Here is an 18,434-nt window from a genome sequence, read left to right as displayed (position 1 = left end):
CTGATGTAAATGACTAGGTTAAAATATTTCTTACATGGAAAGGTTTCTTGTACAGAACTAAGGAAGTATGAGGGCCTCTATAGTAGCAGCCAGTTCCTCAGGAATAGCACTTCCAAAGCAGGGGTTTCAAGAAGGTCTCATGGAGGATAGAATCAATGAGCTGTTGCTCCAATACTGCTATATAACAAACTACCTCTAAAACCCAGCATCTTAAGACAAAAACCTTTCCTTCAGTTTGGTTCTTCTTCCCATTTTGCTCATTCTTCTGGAACCAGCAGTCCACCCGAGGCAGCCTTTTTATGGCAGAAGCAGAAGTACAAGAAGGACAAGCTTAACCACGCAAACATATTTCAAGCCTCTAATTGCGTAACATCTGCTAACATCCCATTGGCTAAAGCAAGTCACATGGCCAAGCCCAAAGTCCAGCAGGGAGAAGTCCATCTACTTCTCATGTAAGGAACTTCAAGGTTACATGGCAAAGAGCATGGATGCAGAGAGGAGGGAAGAATTGAAGCCAATGCAATCTACACAGTCTACCACAGTCCTTGTTTTTCAGATCAGAGGTCATCTTAAAGTGACTCCATTTTTTTGTCTCTTCACGTATAAGCTCCATAAAATCAAAAGACTTCACTCTATCCCCAGAACCTAGAACAGAGCAGGGCATTTAGCTGGTGTTAATCAATATTTGGTGAACAAATGAATGCCTCTTGGTGCCTCCTTCTTATGTTCTCACTTCCCAGGAGATGCCATCCAATCAGATAGATTTGTTACCATCAAATACCATGCAGACTTTTTCAGTAGGTAGGCCCTGGAGAAACATTCAAGCAGAGGAAGAATTTGTTCAAATCTACACTTTATTGGGTCACCTGGGTGGCTCAGTCGGTTAAGCATTCAACTTCAGCTTAGGTCATGATCTCGTGGTCCAAAGTTCAAATCCCGCATTGGGCTCTGTGCTGACAGCTCAGAGCCTGGGGCCTGCTTTGGATTCTGTGTCTCCCTTTCTCTCTGCCCCTTCCCTGCTCACACTCTGTATCTCTCTATCTCTCTCTCTCTCTCTCTCTCTCTCTCTCTCTCTCTCTCAAAAAATAGAGATTTTTTAAATTAAAAAAACCCAAATCTATATTTAGCAAGGTCAACTTATTACCCATATTCCAACAAAAAAGTGAGAGGAAGCTGGGAGACCAATTGGGAGCTTATTTGCAAGAGCACTGGTGAGAGATAAGGTCTTAAAGCAGAAAACAGAGCTTGGGAAGGATGTGAGAAATACTGTGGGGCTGGAACAGAGAGAACAGGTCATTCTCTTAGATGGCAAGAGAGATGGGGGGCTTGGAGCTTGGCAACCAGGCAACTAGGCAGACAGTCAATGGACAAGGAACAAGTATGTGGGCTGCAGCTGATTCATTAGTTTGGGAGTCCTTGGGTTTGAAGTGCTTCTGGGACATCCAGCTGGAGGTAGCTAGTAGGCACCAACAATTCAGAACTGGCCTTCACAAGAGATTTCTCGTTAATACCTTGATTTCTCATTTGTATCAAATATTACATGTAGATATAATACCCACTTGGGCGAACTCTTCTAAACCTACTGGATACCCCCACCAGCTAAAGATCAGGCAAGCAGCTTGTCGCAAGTTGTCTGGTTTTCGTAAGTCGCTTCATGGAGGGAAGAGGGACAGCAGCAGGAAATCAGAGTCAGAGAGAAACAAGGGGCCACTGCCCGGTGGGAGCACTTTTCTCCTTCCCTAGAAGTTAAGGCCCCACCAAAGACAGCCCCTGACTTTCATGCTATCAACAAATATTTATCAGTCCCTTCTCTGTACCAGGCACTGTACTCAGGGCCAGAAACACAGGGACGAATAAGGAAAAGTTCCTGCCTTCAAGGTGGAGGAAGAAGGTGAAGTGTAACCAAGTGATACAGGATCTTGGACAAATGTTCAGTGGGGATTCCAGATAGAAGCTGGTCAATTCTGCCTAAAGGGTGGAAGATAGTAACAGACACCAAAGGTTCAGGAAAGGTCCCGATGGATGGGGATGGACAATAATAAAGAACATTCCAGAGACAGTGCCCAGTTGGAGCGGGGTTTGTGACAGAGGTGAGCCAGCATGCAGCATTTGGAAGGGCTGGCACGCACGGGGCAGGAGGGTGTGGAGGAGAGGGGTCAGGAGAGACCAAGGTGATGCAGGGCTCAGATTACACAGCTTTAAACACCGTGTGAAGGAATCAGAAATGTAGCCACGGTTTCCTGTCCCTGAAACATTTTACATCGGGATCCCGTCCTTAGAAGAGCAAGGTAACTCATGATGAATGATTGTTTGTCTAAAAACAGATAAAAATACTTTAATCCTTGGCATGACATGTTTATGATCCAAGGCTTACAAATCATGTGCCTCGTGTGTTCAGTTTCAAAGTGCTGTCATGCACCTTTCCTCATTGTAGTCCTCACAGCACATGAGAGGCGGGTGTTACCAAAGTCTGACTGACAGATGAGGCATTTAAACTTAGAAAGAGTTCCTAAGAAATACCTCTCACAGTAATCATGAAAACCTTTTTTTTTTTTTTAAGCCTTAAAGATTAGTGTGAGACTGTCTAACAGAGGAGGGGTGTGTTCTCTGTTCTTGGGAATGAGAAAAGTATGTTTGATGGCCAAATGACTTTCAGAGAATTGTGTTTGCTAGGTCAGCGGTTGCAAATGCCCTTAAACTTGCAGACCAGGTGCATCAGATTCTCCCAGGAGTTTCTTGATAATACACATTATAAGTTTCCACTTTCAGTGATTTTCAGATTTGGTAGGTCAGGAGGGAAGGCTAGGAGCTAACATGATGAATAAGCAACCCAGGTGATTCTGACACAGAGACAGTTGGAAAATTGATAAATTGGCTTCTTTCAGTTGCAAGAATAACTTGAGGCCCGAAAGGTGAAAATGTGTCCATAGGCCGCCTGCCTTGGCTTCACTCACATGTCTTAATAACAATGTAGTTTCCTGGACCCAACCCAGACCCACCAAATCAGAGTCTCCAGAGGTGGGGGGGGGGGGGGGCCCTAGAATCTACATTTTAAATTTTTTTTTTAACGTTTATTTATTTTTGAGACCGAGAGAGACAGAGCATGAATGGGGGAGGGTCAGAGAGAGGGAGACACAGAATCTGAAACAGGCTCCAGGCTCTGAGCTGGCAGCACAGAGCCTGACGCGGGGCTCGAACTCACAGACCGCGAGATCTTGACCTGAGCCGAAGTCGGACACTTAACCGACTGAGCCACCCAGGCGCCCCTAGAATCTCAATTTTAAACAAGCCCTCAAGATCTGCTTGTTCATTTACTTACAAATATCTTTTAAAGTCTTGCTAGGTGATAGACACCATTCTATGGGGGGGGGGGGGGGGGTAATGGTAAACAAGACCCACAGTATCCCTCTCCTTAAAGATACTCACATTTTGGCTCAGCTCATTGAATGCTGGGGTTTGACAATAACGCCTGCCTTAAAATAACACAGGCTTGCTGGAAGACTATAAAGATAAATATAGAAGATGGTAATCTCAAAGAACCCCAGAACAGACACTCCACTGGGTCCAGGCAAGCCAGGAAAAAAAGGAGCTTGGAATGGAAAGATGCAAGGTGGAGGCCTCAGTAACAGGACTCCCTGCTGTGGCTGTCCCAGTTACCCCTTGCTGGTCACAAACCACTTGCAAGGCAGCGGCTGAAAATGGCAATTTTTTTTAATGTTTTATTTATTTTTGAGAGAGAGAGAGAGAGAGAGAGAGAGAGAGAATGAGTGGGAGAGGGAAACACAGAATCTAAAGCAGGCTCTGAGCTGTCAGCACAGAGCCCCACGCGGGGCTCTAACTCACGAACTGCGAGATCATGACCTGAGCCGAAGTCGGACGCTTAACCGACTGAGCCACCCAGGTGCCCTGACGATTTTTTTTTTTTTTTTTTAATATCTCATGATTCAGTGTGTTGGCTGAGTAGTTCTTTTACTGGTCTTCTCTGGGTTCAGCTGAGAAAAACCTGGCATGGCTATGCCTCTCTCCATGGAGTCCTTCATCGCGGGCTTCTTGACAGCATGGCGGTCTCAGGGTTCCAAGAGGGCCAGTCCTCATGTGCGAGTGCCTATTAAATATCCATTGTGTCATGTCCACTGCTGTCCTGTTGGCCAAATCAAGTCACTTTGGCTGAGCCTCAGTGTGGGAGGGGACTACACAGGGGTGTGGACCCCAGGAAGTCACATCATTAGTGTAACATTCAACCACAGTTACTCTGACTGTCCCTTGATCTTGGGCTCTCTGTGTGTTTTCACACTTTTTCCACTGTGTTCTCCAGTTTAAATTCCTACATGAGGAAATCCGATTGATCTTGCTAAACACTTCCATGGCTCATGGGCTTCCCAACTAATGGGGATTCTAGGACTCAGAAGGACTGCCAGCAGGGCTGGTGTAAAGGAGATGAGGAGACCATGGGTATCGTAGTTACCATAGTTAAACCTCCCACAGAAGAGTCATGAGATTCCTGTGGTCAGTGCTACAGTCACTCTGATATAAAAATATCCTCCCATACAATTCTCCGGGAGCAAAAGTTTTGTGTTTGCTATTGGTTACACAGGTTTTTAAAAATATTTCCTTCTTATTTTTGAAGTGCTATACGTACATTGTAGAATATTAAAAAAATATGAAATCACCAGTTGCCATTAACTGGATGTGTCCCCCCAAAATGTGTATGTTGAAACCTAATCCCCAATGGGATGGTATTTGGAGGTGGGGCCTTTGGGACGTGATTAGCTTATGAGTGTGGAGCCCTCATGAATGGGATCAGTGCCCTTATAAAAGAGACCCCAGAGAGTTCCCTCACCCCATTCCATGTGAGAACACAGTGAGAAGAGAGCTGTCTATAAACCTTGGAAGCACATCCTCACCTGACATTCAACCTACCAACGCCTTGATCTTGGAATTCCCAGCCTCCAGAACAGTAAGAAATAAATGTTTGTTGTTTATAGGCCACCCAGTCTATGGTATTTTGTTATAGCAGCCTGAATAAACTAAGACACCAGTCATATCATTATCTAGAAATACTCTTCACATCCTACTGTACTTCAGGATTTTTTATGTTCATAAATGTGTTTTTCTAATTTTTTAATGTTTTATTTATTTTTGAGACAGAGAGAGAGAGAGAGAGAGAGACAGAGCATGAGTGGGGGAGGGGCAGAGAGAAAGGGAGTCCAGAATCCAAAGCAGGCTCCAGGCTCTAAGCTGTCACCACAGAGCCTGAAACAGGGCTCAAACTCACAAACTGTGAGATCATGACCTGAGCCAAAATCAGATACTCAACTAACCAAGCCACCTAGGCACCCCATAAATGTGTTTTTCTTTACAAAGTGATGCTATGAATATAGTTTTTGTCCTTATCTAAACTATACCACTAGCATTTGCCCAGGTCATTACAAACTCTTTGTAAAATAATTTTAAGATTTATATGTAATCAATGGGACATATGGTTATATATTCATTCCCTCTTTTCATATTTTCAGCAATTATCAACAGTGCTAAAATAATCCATTTCTGCTCATACGTCTTTATCTGCATTTGGATTTTTCCTTTGAATCTATTGGGTCCATATTTTTTCCTTATACAGCACAGTTGTCAAGATTACTTCGGTGTTTCTTTTTTTAATGTTTATTTAATATTTTTGAGAGAGAGAGAGAGCCGAAAGTGCAGGGGAGGGGCAGAGAGAAAGGGAGACAGGATCTGAGGAGAGCTGACAGCAGAGAGCCTGACACAGGGCTGGAACCCATGAGCCACGAGATAATGACCTGAGCCGAAGTCAGACACTCAACTGACTGAACCACCCCACCCAGGCACCCCTACTTCAGTGTTTCTTAATAAATAGCAAGAGAGCTCTCTTTCCTCATGAATGGGATGGATCCTTTCCTCCACTCTACATGCCAAGGCTGGCTTTGCAGAATGGGTGCGTTTCCTCTTGCTGGACCTTGTCTATCCTCATTTCCGTGCGGGTGCACAGGATAGCCAGGCTGCATTGGCTTTTGAATGACTTCACCAGAACCAGAGACAGAGCTGCACACGTTCCCACGGTCACCTCTGTATTCAAACCATGGAAAGTTGATTTTTTTTTTTTCATACTGGCACAGGCTGTGTTTGGGTCAGGAACCCAACATTAACTACAAAGACTGACCTCAACCCAGGGAACTTGAGAAAAAACTAAATAGCACTGTTGGGAAATTGTTCTCTCATGTGAATTGGCATTTGAAATATGTATTAGTATTGTGTACATTTTTTAGGCCAATGATCCAAGTGTAATGGAAAATAATATGCTGGCCTTAGTAAGTCAAGGGACTTGGCCTGACTCAAACATATCAATAAGACAATCTAATATCAAGTAATTTTCTCACTCATCACACTCTTATTAGGTGCCAGATTCTATCTAGGCTCCCAGCATAAAAAGAAATGATGTGAGTTCACACTTGGGGCAGCTGGCTTGCTCAATTGTATATAATGTGTTAAGCATAAATCTAGTGAAATCTAAATGCAGAAGGAGGGGCTTCTGAGTCTGCCTATGCAATCGAAGAAAGCTGGTTACTTTGATAGTATAAGATTGAGAGAGAAATGAAGACTCCCCTCAATGCATTGACCCTATAGTATACAAACAAAATATTGTCATGGGTACTGACAAAATTAGGGAAGCTTCCCATGGTTAAGACTATACACAATTCTAGACTGCAATGAAATTGAAACCACAGACACCAAGGTTTTAGCGGCCGTCTATTCCCTGGTAATTTCTGTGATGGATTTTATCCACCCTGTTGTTCCTGGTCCTACTGCCTAAAGATGAAGGTCACGGGCCCCAGAGCTGGTTTGCAATTAGCTCACTCAGCAATACAGGTAGACAACAAAGGGGTGTGTCCTAGACCTGTAGACCTTCTGCCAGCACAACGAGGTGACTCCCAAGTGTGGAGAGGCAGGGGCAATGTCCTAATTCCTTTAATTGTTTCACACAGAAATTGAAAGTGCATAGTTATATCTAATCATAGATTAATTATATCTTATTTAGGACACCACTGCTCATACTTCTCCCTTAACTTATATCCTATATCTCCTTATACTTCCTAGGTATCTGTAGCTCTTTTCTGTCTATTGGTCAATTAATTATTAAGCTTGCAAGCAGAATTCCAGAAAGAACTCAAGAAGGACTTTAGATACAACATAACTTCTTGCTAACTGCAGAAAGGTGGGCAATTTTTCAGAAGAAGCTCACAGCCTCTTGCATACCCTGCTCAGAAATAATTGGGGCGCCTGGGTGGCTCAGTTGGTTAAGTGTCCAACTTCAGCTCAGGTCATGATCTCGCTATTCATGTGTTTGAGTCCCATGTCGGGCTCTGTGCTGACAGCTCAGAGCCTGGAGCCTGCTTTGGATTCTGTGTCTCTCTCTTTCTCTGCCCATTCCTGGCTTGAGCTCTCTCTTTCCCTCAAAAACCCCACTTGGGATTTTTTAAGAGCCTTCCAAAAGGGGCATGTACATTAACAACTGAATGGGAGTCAGCATGAGATGAGAAGCATAAAAAACAGACCAAATACCCAGGGGTACAGGGATCAGACTGCTCATAACCAGTTGGGGTAATCTAGGAAGACATAGCTTATGAGATGGACCTTAAAGGATGGGGAGGATCTGAGTAGTCAGCGATGGTCAAATGATTTGTTTTAGGTTGACATGGGTCGCCTTCATTCCTCAAGGGGAAGCAAGAAAGAGATTGGTGTTGGTGGTTAGGTTGGGGTGACCGAGGCTGGGCAAGGTGGTGGCATCCAAGACCAAAATGAAAGAAGCCCAAGAAGACAAAGAAATGGACAGAGGGTAATGTTTTCTGATAGGATAGCTGGAGAACTTCACACTGGAACAGGGGGTTGGGATGAAGGAGAGCAGTATCTGGGTAGAGGCCTCGGTGGCTACCGCGTGAAGTCAGGCATCTTGGCAGAAAATCATACGACTCTCATCTACCTGTACCCTGTATGTGAAGATGGCATGCCATAGGAACTCTGATGTCCCTGCCCAAACAGGGATTCCTTAAACTTCACATGTGACTCATGTTTATAGAGGCGTCACTGGATAGTCTGTTTGGACTTCAACGCAGTGACTGTGTGTACCGTGGAAAAAATGAGAGCAACATCCTAGCAGGACGCCAGGGCGCAGTTGAGGAAATCCTGTGGTATGTCATCCATGCAATACTAGAAGGTCACCAGAGCACTGGGCAGGCTGAACAGTGCCCCCTGTTCTTGAAATGTCACCAGGGATTGGAGGCACAGTTTTCTGTTGGGCCCAGATCAGGTTTCCAGCGTCTTGGGATAGGATGGTCAGCCAAGCTAGAACAGATCTCAGACGATCATCTTTTCATAGTTGCGACTTCCAGTCAAGGCCTGGGTAGTTGAACTTTTCCATCTGACTTCCCCAGCCATTTTCTGACCAGCTATGTCAGGAAAGCATCATTCTTGATCTCGAGATCACTGAAGTGATTTTTCTTACTCCTTTGTCCTCATCCAAAGCTCTTTTTCTATTTAATTCCTTAGCCACATGCATTTCCAGCAGGAGTAACAGCCCTTGACTATGGCTTTTTCCTTTGAGCAAGCTATACTGTGTTGTGCCCTGGTCATAGTTACGGCCTCTACTTGTCAAGTAACCTGGGCTTTGTATTTGGTTAGTAAAATTTAGGGGGAGACAAAATGTAAAACAAAATAATTTTTTTAAATATTATGCATACGTCATTATTTTTTTTTCCAGAGGAAAAAAGTGGATTTTAAATAGGTTATATCCTGGGGCGCCTGGGTGGCTCAGTCGGTTGAGCGTCCGACTTTGGCTCAGGTCACGATCTCGCGGTCCGTGAGTTTGAGCCCCACGTCAGGCTCTGGGCTGATGGCTCAGAGCCTGGAGCCTGCTTCCGATTCTGTGTCTCCTTCTCTCTCTGACCCTCCCCCGTTCATGCTCTGTCTCTCTCTGTCTCAAAAATAAATAAACTTAAAATAAAAAAAATTTTTTTAAATAAATAGGTTATATCCATCACCTGGTACATGATTCAGAAGGTACAAAAGGGTTTATGGCAAAAGGTAAGCACGCATACCTCCCCTGCCCCCACTTGCCCAATTCCTCTTCAGGAGGTAATGACCTTCTCAGTTTCAGTTTTGTGTGTGCTCTACACACTCCAACGTGTTTATTTTAACGTCCACCCCTCTTGGCAAACATCACCACCACTGTGACTGCCACCACTAACACCTCCTCTCCAGTCACACTGTTAGCTTCCTCCTGGCCTCAGGAGAGCACAGTCAGGTGGATGGAGTCAGAGATCCAAGGTCAAGAGCAGAAAGTAGAAAGCCTGATAGCTCTCTACTAGGGGGTCCCCATTTGCCTACAGGGGATGCCCTCTCTCTACCTCCCTGTCCCCTCCTCTTCTACCCCTTTAAATGTTTAAGAAGCTGACGCTCTGGTCCTTTGTCCTATCCATCCAAGCATCCACGATACTTACAAGGCCATGATTATCTCTTGGTAAAATTTTCCATCCTCTTAGTTTATCACTCACACGGGGTTCTTAGTGTACGTACTTCGAAGGCTGCAGGACAGAAGTTATAAAACTTCAGTGTACAGAAGATTCTTATGGTTAATTATAAAATGCAGGTTCTTGGGGGTCCACAAGCAGAATCAGAAGGCCTGAGCAGAGACCCGAAGTCTGCTTTTACATGAAGACTCCTTTTCTCAAGATGATCTTGATATATGGTTCCTGGATCAAAATTTTTTAAATGCTGCTTTCAGTATTTTCCCTGACTCTTCTCCCTAGAATCTTCTCTTAGGGTAATCCTTGAGTGTTTCTGTTATCATTGCTGATTTTTCAAAGCCATGACCTCTGTATGACTAGTCTACATGGCCTGGGTATTTTTCTCTGTCTCCTATTGTTGTTGGACACATGAACCTTGAAGGTGTGGCTGAGAGACTTGACAAAACCCATTCTCCCTGGTTTGTAAGAAGACACTGCCCATTGCTTAAGTACCAGCAGCGACAGTTCAGGATACCAACTCTCATTGCCTGCATTTCTCATCATTTCTCTTTGTTTCTGAAGCCACCTCCTTCTGCTGAGTTTCCAGAGCAGGATCTCAAAGTCCCTAGACTTACTTTTCCATTTCTTGTGTAGCAGCAAATCCATGTGGTGGTCTGTGGGCCTATTATAGTCCTTCTGGTCCTCTGGCATATCTACGGTGTTTTCTAATTCAGGTCTGTGTATTCCTAAGGGTTCACTCAAGTGTTCTTGAAGGTCTGAGAACCATCTGAATAATTGTCTATGTTATCTTCGCACTTACGTGATAATATTAAAAATACATGCATACTCTGGATCATACGGCTGACTCCCTTACAACAGAGGCCTGCTACGTGATTTCAGTTCCCTGATTCAAATCTATGTTTACCATCATCTAGTAACCATCTACAGGGACAGCATTCAACATCTGACTGTGTTGAGAAGCACATTTGGCAACCATGACATTGGCTTGGCTTCTGTCTAGCTCACACAGAGAGGCTGAGTTCTTCCTGCAGCTCACAGGGGAGGGCCCTCAAGTTCTTGCCCCTGGTAACTCTTTGGCATCAGATCTGCAGCTTTGGCCCTTTCCTCACCAGCCTTCTGATTCTGGATATGCTTCCTTAAGGGCCTTTGTACTGGCTGTTCCCTCTACCCAGATTCTTCCCCCAGATATCTACATGAGTCACTCCCTCATCTTCTTCAGAGACTAAATTGCTTAAGTGTCTAAATTTCTCAATCCTATTTAAAATTGCAACTCCCCACCTCCCTCTCTAGCACCCTCCCTATCAGCCTTACCCCTGGTCTCTTAACATACAATATAATTCACTTGTTTATCATGCTTGCTGCTCATTGTCTGGCTTGCCCTGGTAGAAGGCATGCCCAGGAGAGCAGAGATTATTGTTTCTTTTGTTCATTTATGTCTTCCCAGCACTTAGAGCAGTGCCTGGCATACAGAAAGTGCTTAATAAATATGTGATGAATGAATGAACGAATCCACAGCACTGCTCTTGTACCCATGCTAAGTTTGTTCATCCGTTTAACAGACAAAGCTCCTTTGGCAGTGATAATTTGCAAGGAAAAGGCATTTTTCAATGGATAAAACTTTAGGCTAACAATTTGTGTTTCTCAAAGTGAGATCTGTGAAGTCCAGAAGTCCCAAGAACACAGGCTGAGGGGATGAGCTGGGTCCCAAGTCAGACTACCACATCTCTAAGGCTCCTAACTTGACTACTGATCACTTCTTCCTCTCCCTCCCTCTTGGGCCAGGAACAGACATTCTGTCATCATCTGCCACTGCTGGAGAGGGCAGGGTGGGCTTCACCCTCTGCGAAAGAAACCTTTCACGTTTTTATTCAATTCCAGAGCAGCTGTTTCCCTCTCTTTACATCATTTTGTTTGGCTTGTCAACTTTTAAAGTTTGTTTCATTTTTCCTGATAATGAAAGATAAAATAAGTTTTAGGAAACTATAAAGACATAACAAAGAAATAGATGCCCAAAGACGAGATTCTCCTGATTTACTAAAGATACCTTCTGTATCTTGTTTCTCTGCCTGCAAAAGCAATGCTTAGACAGAGTCGCCCTTCATATTTGGGTTCAGTTCTTTCTAGTTTTTTTCTGTGTGTATGCATTAAGCTGAAATACAGAAAGTTGCCAACATTCAACCATTATTGACCTATGAAATGGCAGTTTTGTATGGTTTAACTTAGTAATTCTGTGTCTCCCTCTCTGCACAGTGGAAACCATACTACGCATATAATTTTACATCGTATTCTTTTCATTTGTCATTATAACAGCACCGCTTGCCCATGTATTTGCTGATGCTTAGGTCCTTCATAAGCTTGCATTAACAGCACAAATAATTGATGAGCATTAGCATCTCAGCTGGGAGTCCTGCTCTGTAAATCATTGAAACAGTCCACGTGGTGCCCAGACTTCCTGAGTCTTGAAATGAACGACAATCCTCAGTGATTCTTCCAGGAAACTCTTCCTATAAATGCCCCCAGCCAATTGCCTATGTGCACTGTTTGGCACCAGATTTTCTGTCCAAATGGCAGCTTCTGGGAATATGCTAATAATTGTGTCCAGTTGCAAATCTCATATTCCTCTTGTACCAATCTGGTCCATTACCAGTGATACATATTGGGTTTGTGGCATACCTTCCTGTCCAAGGAAATGACCTTGTTTGGCTTCTCGTGTTTCTTGTTTAGTGACTTCTGGGCCAGGGCATTACTAAAAGATTTTTTTTTTTTTTTTTTTGCTTATCAGCAGTAGGAGGTCTGCTCTTAGGGCCCTGGCCTTCGCTTGGCAAGCATCATCAGCACTATCGGCTCTGTATCTTTTCATCACAGCAAAGTTCTAAGAGTCTGTGGACCATGTGGTCCCACTATGTTGTGACTCTGACTCCAAAATGATTACCCAGGGAGAATAATCTATGTGGGTCCTGTCTGGACTGGCCTTGTTGAGATTTGGGATAGCCCTACTCCCAATGAGGCCTCTATTTGCTCTTGATTTGGCTAGGTTCAACCACATAGACTAAGATGATTATGTCTCCATCCAAAAGCTTCCTTTCTATACAGTTTGGGACCTTATGATATAAGATCAACTGTCACTGCTGATAATAACATCATGTCACTCCAGGTGCAACGGCTGAAAAGGATGGACTTTAACAATTTGATCCAACAATAAGATAGTAGGGTGCCTGAGTAGCTCAGATAGTCAAGTGTCAGACTCTTGATTTTGGCTCAGGTCATGATCTCATAGTTCTGTGAGTTCAAGCCCTGTGTTGGGCTCTGTGGTAACAGCATGAAGCTTGCTTGGGATTCTCTATCTCCCTCTTTCTCTGCCCCTCCTCCACTCACGTGTATTTGCATGGACTCTCTCTTTTTTTTTTTTTTAATTTTGTTCAATGTTTATTTATTTTTGAGAGAGAGAGACAGAGAGACAGAGTACAAGCGGGAACAGAGAGAGAAGGAGACAGAATCCAAAGCAAGCTCCAGGCTCTGTGCTGACAGCTCAGAGCCCGACGCAGGGCTCGAACTCATGAACCGTGAGATCATGACCTGAGCCGAAGTCAGACGCTCAACCGACTGAGCCACCCAGGTGCCCCTCTCTCTTTCAAAAACAAACATTTTAAAAAATAAAATAGTAACAGGAGACCAGAACATTTAAAGGCAATCTGTAGCCTACAAACACATCAAACGGTAGAGAAAATAAGGCAAAAAAAGGCACAAGATGAAATGATATATAGCTTCTTTTACGACCAATACATGGTAAGCTACTACACAGAGAAGCAGTATTATAAAACCTAACACCCTGGCTTTGAGGTCAGACCAACTGTGTTCAGTCCTGACCCTGTCTCTTACTAGTTGCAACTGGCTCCTAGGTTGTTTCCTCTTCTGTAAAACTGAGCTAGATACACCCATTCTGCAAAGTTACTGTAAGGATTAAAGACAGAGTATATTTAAAATATATAAAGCACACTTGATAACAGTTGTTGTTATTATTATTATTAGACTTACACAAAACTTTGCAAATTTTTAATTTGGTCCTCTAATGTTTAGTATTGCAAACACAACATTGTGACAATAATAGATAAATTTACAAAGAGATACCAACCCACAACCCCCAAAATTAAACCATTGACATTTTTCCATATTTCCTTCTAGTCTGGGTGACTGTGTAGACGTATTCTTTATGCAATATATTTGTGTTTTCAGCTTTTTTTCCACTTAACATTGTACTGTGCTATGGTTTCCCCAGTTGCAATTTGGTCTAGCTTAGTATAAACTAGTTATTATTTCAAAAAACACACCATAACCTAATTGATCATTCCACTATTCGTGGACATTCATTTGCTTCCGGTTTGGGGAATATTCTTTTGTTCCTATTTCTGTTATGGTGATTGAAAGGCATGATTTTGAAAAGATTTAGGTCTTTTTTCCTTAGGTGTATAGATGAATTTTAGCTCGAATTTAAGAACACTGTTTAAACTAGTGACCGTTGAATGTGGGGAAAGAAAACGTAGTTTCAGCCTAGTTTCTCATAAAAGGCAAATTGAGACAACTCCAAGAATCCACATGCCCCTTAACCTCCGTTTCCTTATGTTAGCACTTGGCAAACTGGTATGCAGATGGCAGATAGCTGAGGCGGGCCCTCACAAAATGGATCTTTAAAGTGGATTAAACGTGTTCACGTTTTTTGTTTCATTCAATCCCCAAATTCTGCCCAGATCAGACTGACGGATATTTGTGTTACTGGAAGCACAGAGAGAGTAAGATGCTTGACCCAGCTCACACAGTGGAGAGGCCTGAGAACGCCTTTGGCCGATTCTAAATTCCCAGCTTTCCCTTTGAGCTTTGAAAAAAAAAAAAAAAAAATGCCCCAGACCCTCAAGAAAGCTTCGAGAACAAAGTAGGGCTGAGCGTCAGGCAGGGCTCCGCTGGCGCGTTGCGGACCCCACCGGGAGACTCCTCTGGGGCACTGGCGCTCAGCCCAGCTCGGAGCATGCCCAGTGAGCTACCCAAGCGCCTCAGTGGGGCTGGGCTGGCGCCGCGGTTCCAGGTTTTGCTAGCGACCAAAGGGCGGGGCGGGGCGTGGGGCGGGTCCGGTTCCTGATGCTCCTTGACTCGGTCGGAATTCCCCCCCGACGCGACGCTCAGGCGGCGCCCGCTGCAGTGGCGCTACCCAGGGACATGCAACTCGGGGACAAGGACCAAAATGAGGTACCAGGCGCTGCCGGCGGCCACTGACTAGCCCTGGGCCGACCTTAGTCTGGTCCGGACGGTTCCAGACATCAGTCCATCCCTCCATTCACATATTCATTCAACAAGTCGTTTCTGAGCACTTACCGTGAGCCACGTGCTGCTGTACCGGAGCTGGGACACGGCAGAGAAGACAGGGCCATACAGCTCCAGAGCTGAAATTCCCTAGGTGAATACACAATAAGTAAGCAAATGAGAGGAAAAGTCAGTTGCCGACCTCATCTTGTACTACTGTCTTCCTTGTGCTGCTCTTTAGTGTCTTTGCACTGGCTGTTCCCTGTGCAGGGCTGGCGGTCACCTTCTCAATGTCACCTCTCACGGGCTGATCAGACCACCTGATTGAAAACTGCACTCCCTATACCTTCCTTTCCTTACCCTGTTCTCTTTCCCTTATAGGACTTATAACCTTCTAATATACCACATGGCTTATTTGCATGTTTATTGTCTGTTGCCTGCCTCTCTTTCCCCAAACTCCGCCAGGGGACAGGATTTTTGCCCATTTGTTCAACACCATGCATGAAGAACCTAAGTAGGTGATCAATAATTATTTGTTGAATTAATTAATGGATAGTGATAAACGTGAAAGAAATAAAATGAGGACATGGAGGGTGTCCAGGAACCAGGTGTTAATTTAATAAGGTGATCAGGCAAGGCCTCTCAGAGAGGGAGAACATAGATACAATGAGAAGGTGCCAGCCACGTGAAAAACTGGGTAAGGAAGTCCCACGCACACAGAGGGGAGGTGGGACGGCATGTGCAAATGTCTGGAGGCTGCCCAAGTTCTGAGAGTTTGGTGGACAGAAAGGTGCTCATGAGACTGCAGGTAGGCCCGTGTCAGATAAGGTGGAAGAGGAAAAAGCAAGAGCACAGATTTGGGGGTGGGGCGGGGTATATGGAAAGAACAATACATTTTGGTAATAAAGTTTAAGCCGGGAAGCTTACTAGTGGAACGAGATGAACACTGGACTTGAAGTCAGCAGGACCTCAGCTGGGCAAGACTCTTCCTCATTTCAAAGATTTGTTGAACGCCGTGTTTGACATTCCTAGGCAGAAAATCACTGAGGGCTCGGCACACAGTAGGTACCCAATAAATGGTTAGGGAACGAATGCCTGCGTGCGTGCGCCAGGGTGCTGAGGGCCGCCCAGAGCTCCGCAGGAGAGCCCCGGTGGCCCTGGGCGGCGCGTCCGAGCGCGCCAGCCCGGGGCGGAGCAGGGGCGCCCCGCAGGGCGGCCCGGGCGCCCGCCCCCCGCCCGGCGCGCGGGCCCGTCGCGGCCAGCCCGGCCGGCGGGAGCCGCCCGCGGGCGGCACTGGGCATGCTCAGACGGCGGCCAGGTCGCGCCGCGAGCGAGCTTCCGCGCCGCCCGCAAGCGCGACCTACCTGGGCGCCCCGCGCCCCCGGATGCTGCAGGTACGGGCGGGCACGACCCCAGCGGGCCGGGGCAGGGCGCGGGGCTCCCGGGGACTGGGGGCTGGCTCGGCGCCGCCCCGCCCCCACCCGTCCCCGAGCGTGCGGCGAGCGCGCGGGCGGGCTGGTGGACGCTGCGGCCCCGGGGTCTCCGCGCTACGTCGGGGCAGGGAGGGGGCGCCCGGGCCGCGCTCACCTGGCGGCGCCGCGGCGGGAAGGAGCGAGCGGGGCGGGGTGGGGCTCGGTCCCGGGCGGGCGGCCGGGACGCGGCGGCTGCGGCAGCGGGGCGTGGGCGTGCGCTCCGACCTGGGCAGGGGTGGACGCGGCTGGCGACCTCGGAGGGCCCAGCGCCGCGGCGACCCCAGTCCCGGGCGCCCGGGGGGGCGCACAGCCCGCGCGTGGGGCCAGCCAAGCGCGGCGGCCAGACCTTCTCGGCTCTCAGGGCGAATCCGCCTCTCGGCTTTCAAAATGGCATTTCCTGGGCCTGGCACGAACTCCAGCGCCAATAAATCCTCCCCGTTCGCGGGCGATATGGAATCATTTATCAGGTACCTGCGGTGAGACAGCTGCAGTGGGGGAGTGTATGTGAGAACGCCCAGCCCCCCGGAAATTCCCATTTTCAGCAACCTAAACTTATTGAGAAGTTGCGGGTGCCTTAAAAATTCATGGGAAGTTGAGACAACTTGACACCTGGGTTTTCCGAGCTGGTGGAAAGAGCTTGTGACTTGGAAACTGGAGACCTCCGTTCATGTGGGGCTCACCCTGGCCAGCTGGTGACCTTGGGCAAGTTGTTTAACCTCTCTGATCCTCAATTTCCTCCCCTGCAAACAGCTGGTTGTTGGGTGGATTAAGTGGGATAAATTATGTGGAGGTGTTTGGCACCGTGCCCGGCACAAAGCAAGGGAGCAGTTGGCGTGATGTGAATTTAATTCGTTTAGAGACCCTCGTGGCTCCCATTTCACCAGGAAATTAGAATTATAAGAGCATCTTCAGGGCCTAGTGGCAGGGTGACAGACCCCTGTCTTTGTGCCTTGGAGAACTGCAGAAGTCAAGGGCTTTGGGGAAACAATTTAGCTGCATTGTAATCGGAGAGCATCGTGTTTAAAAGCAGTTTTATACATTCAGAAACTCCAGAAGTTGGCAGTTGAGCTTTACTTACAAAAGAGCTGTGTTGCAAGATGGATCTTCAAATGTTTAAAGGGATGATAGATACGAAGAAGTACAGGCTGCTTAGGAGGATTTCTGTTCTGAAAAGCTCCATACCCAACTTTCCTGATTATTTATTTAGCTCAAGGTTTCTTAACCTCACCACTGTTAACATTTGAGGTTGGATAATTTTTTTGTGGTGGGGCCTGCCCAGTGCATTGCAGCATGTGTAGTAGCATCCCTGGCCTTACCCAGTAGATTCCAGTAGCAATCCTTCTCCCTCAATTGTGCCAACCAGAAATGTCTCCAGCCATGACCAAGTGTCCCCCGGGAACCAAAATATCTCCTCTCCCCCTTCAGAGCCACCCTGCGCTCTATCATTAGCCTCCTTGAGTTGTTCAAGAATTTCATATTAACCTTTGTATAGTCTCCTAGAACTGTACAGAGTGCATCCACACGTATGGACTCAATTTTTACAAGTCTCTCATGAGGCTAGTGTTAGTCCTATTTTGCAAATAAGGAAATTGAGCAGCCGATGATGACACAGTATGTGGCCTGGGTGGCATATCAGGTCTTCTGCTTCCGAAGGCAGATCTTTTTCTTCTGCACCAGGCTGTCCTTTATTGTACGGAGACTTTCAAATAGATGACTTTATTGATGATTAAATCACGTAGATTGGAAGCTGGAAACCTTTCTGAGATTGACTAGTTGAAAATTAACAATGGTAAGCTATTATCTGACAGAGAGTAGGTCGTTCTAGTTAAATATTCTGGTTCATAGTGAGTTCCCATAAATCCCACGTACAGTTAATGGAATACCAATTTGCAGAGAATTGGCTTAGAATAAAACGTGCCTAATACCCTATTGATCCCAAGTTGTCTCTGGTGATTTGCCATCTCCTAAAGCGGACTCTTATATGTAAATTAGACATTAGCAAAGGAATGTGAAAAGGTCAAGTTACCGAAGGCATTTCCGAGTGGAGTGGCATTCCGTTCAGCAAGCATTTATTAAGCCACTTCTGTATATCTGATGCAGTGCTGGGTGGGGATGCTGAGCAAGCCTGTTG

The 18,434-nt window shown here is 46.0% G+C and overlaps 1 protein-coding gene and 1 long non-coding RNA gene across 4 annotated transcripts in view; one reads left to right on the top strand and one right to left on the bottom strand.

Moving 5' to 3' along the window:
- PTPN3 (protein tyrosine phosphatase non-receptor type 3) overlaps positions 1-18,434 on the top strand; it is a 150,390-nt gene that overhangs the window by 20,173 nt on the left and 111,783 nt on the right. Inside the window, exon 1 of one of the 3 annotated variants that reach the window (XM_023242550.2) lies at positions 16,076-16,225. The exons of the other annotated variants lie outside the window; for them this stretch is intronic. The gene's annotated coding sequence lies outside the window, so the exon portion shown is untranslated. Of the gene's footprint in view, positions 1-16,075; positions 16,226-18,434 lie in introns of those variants that run through there. 3 annotated transcript variants of the gene reach the window in all.
- On the bottom strand, positions 345-16,006 carry LOC109493910. Its single transcript, XR_002737616.2, has 4 exons — positions 15,759-16,006; positions 14,904-14,981; positions 9,513-9,596; positions 345-808 (listed from the first exon to the last, which is right to left on the bottom strand). It is a non-coding gene; the product is annotated as an uncharacterized LOC109493910 (long non-coding RNA).

Source organism: Felis catus, chromosome D4, assembly GCF_018350175.1.
Source record: "Felis catus isolate Fca126 chromosome D4, F.catus_Fca126_mat1.0, whole genome shotgun sequence".
NCBI lineage: Eukaryota > Metazoa > Chordata > Mammalia > Carnivora > Felidae > Felis > Felis catus.
The sequence above is the reverse complement of the archived record's forward strand: the minus strand, read 5'-3'. Positions and strand labels throughout refer to the sequence as shown.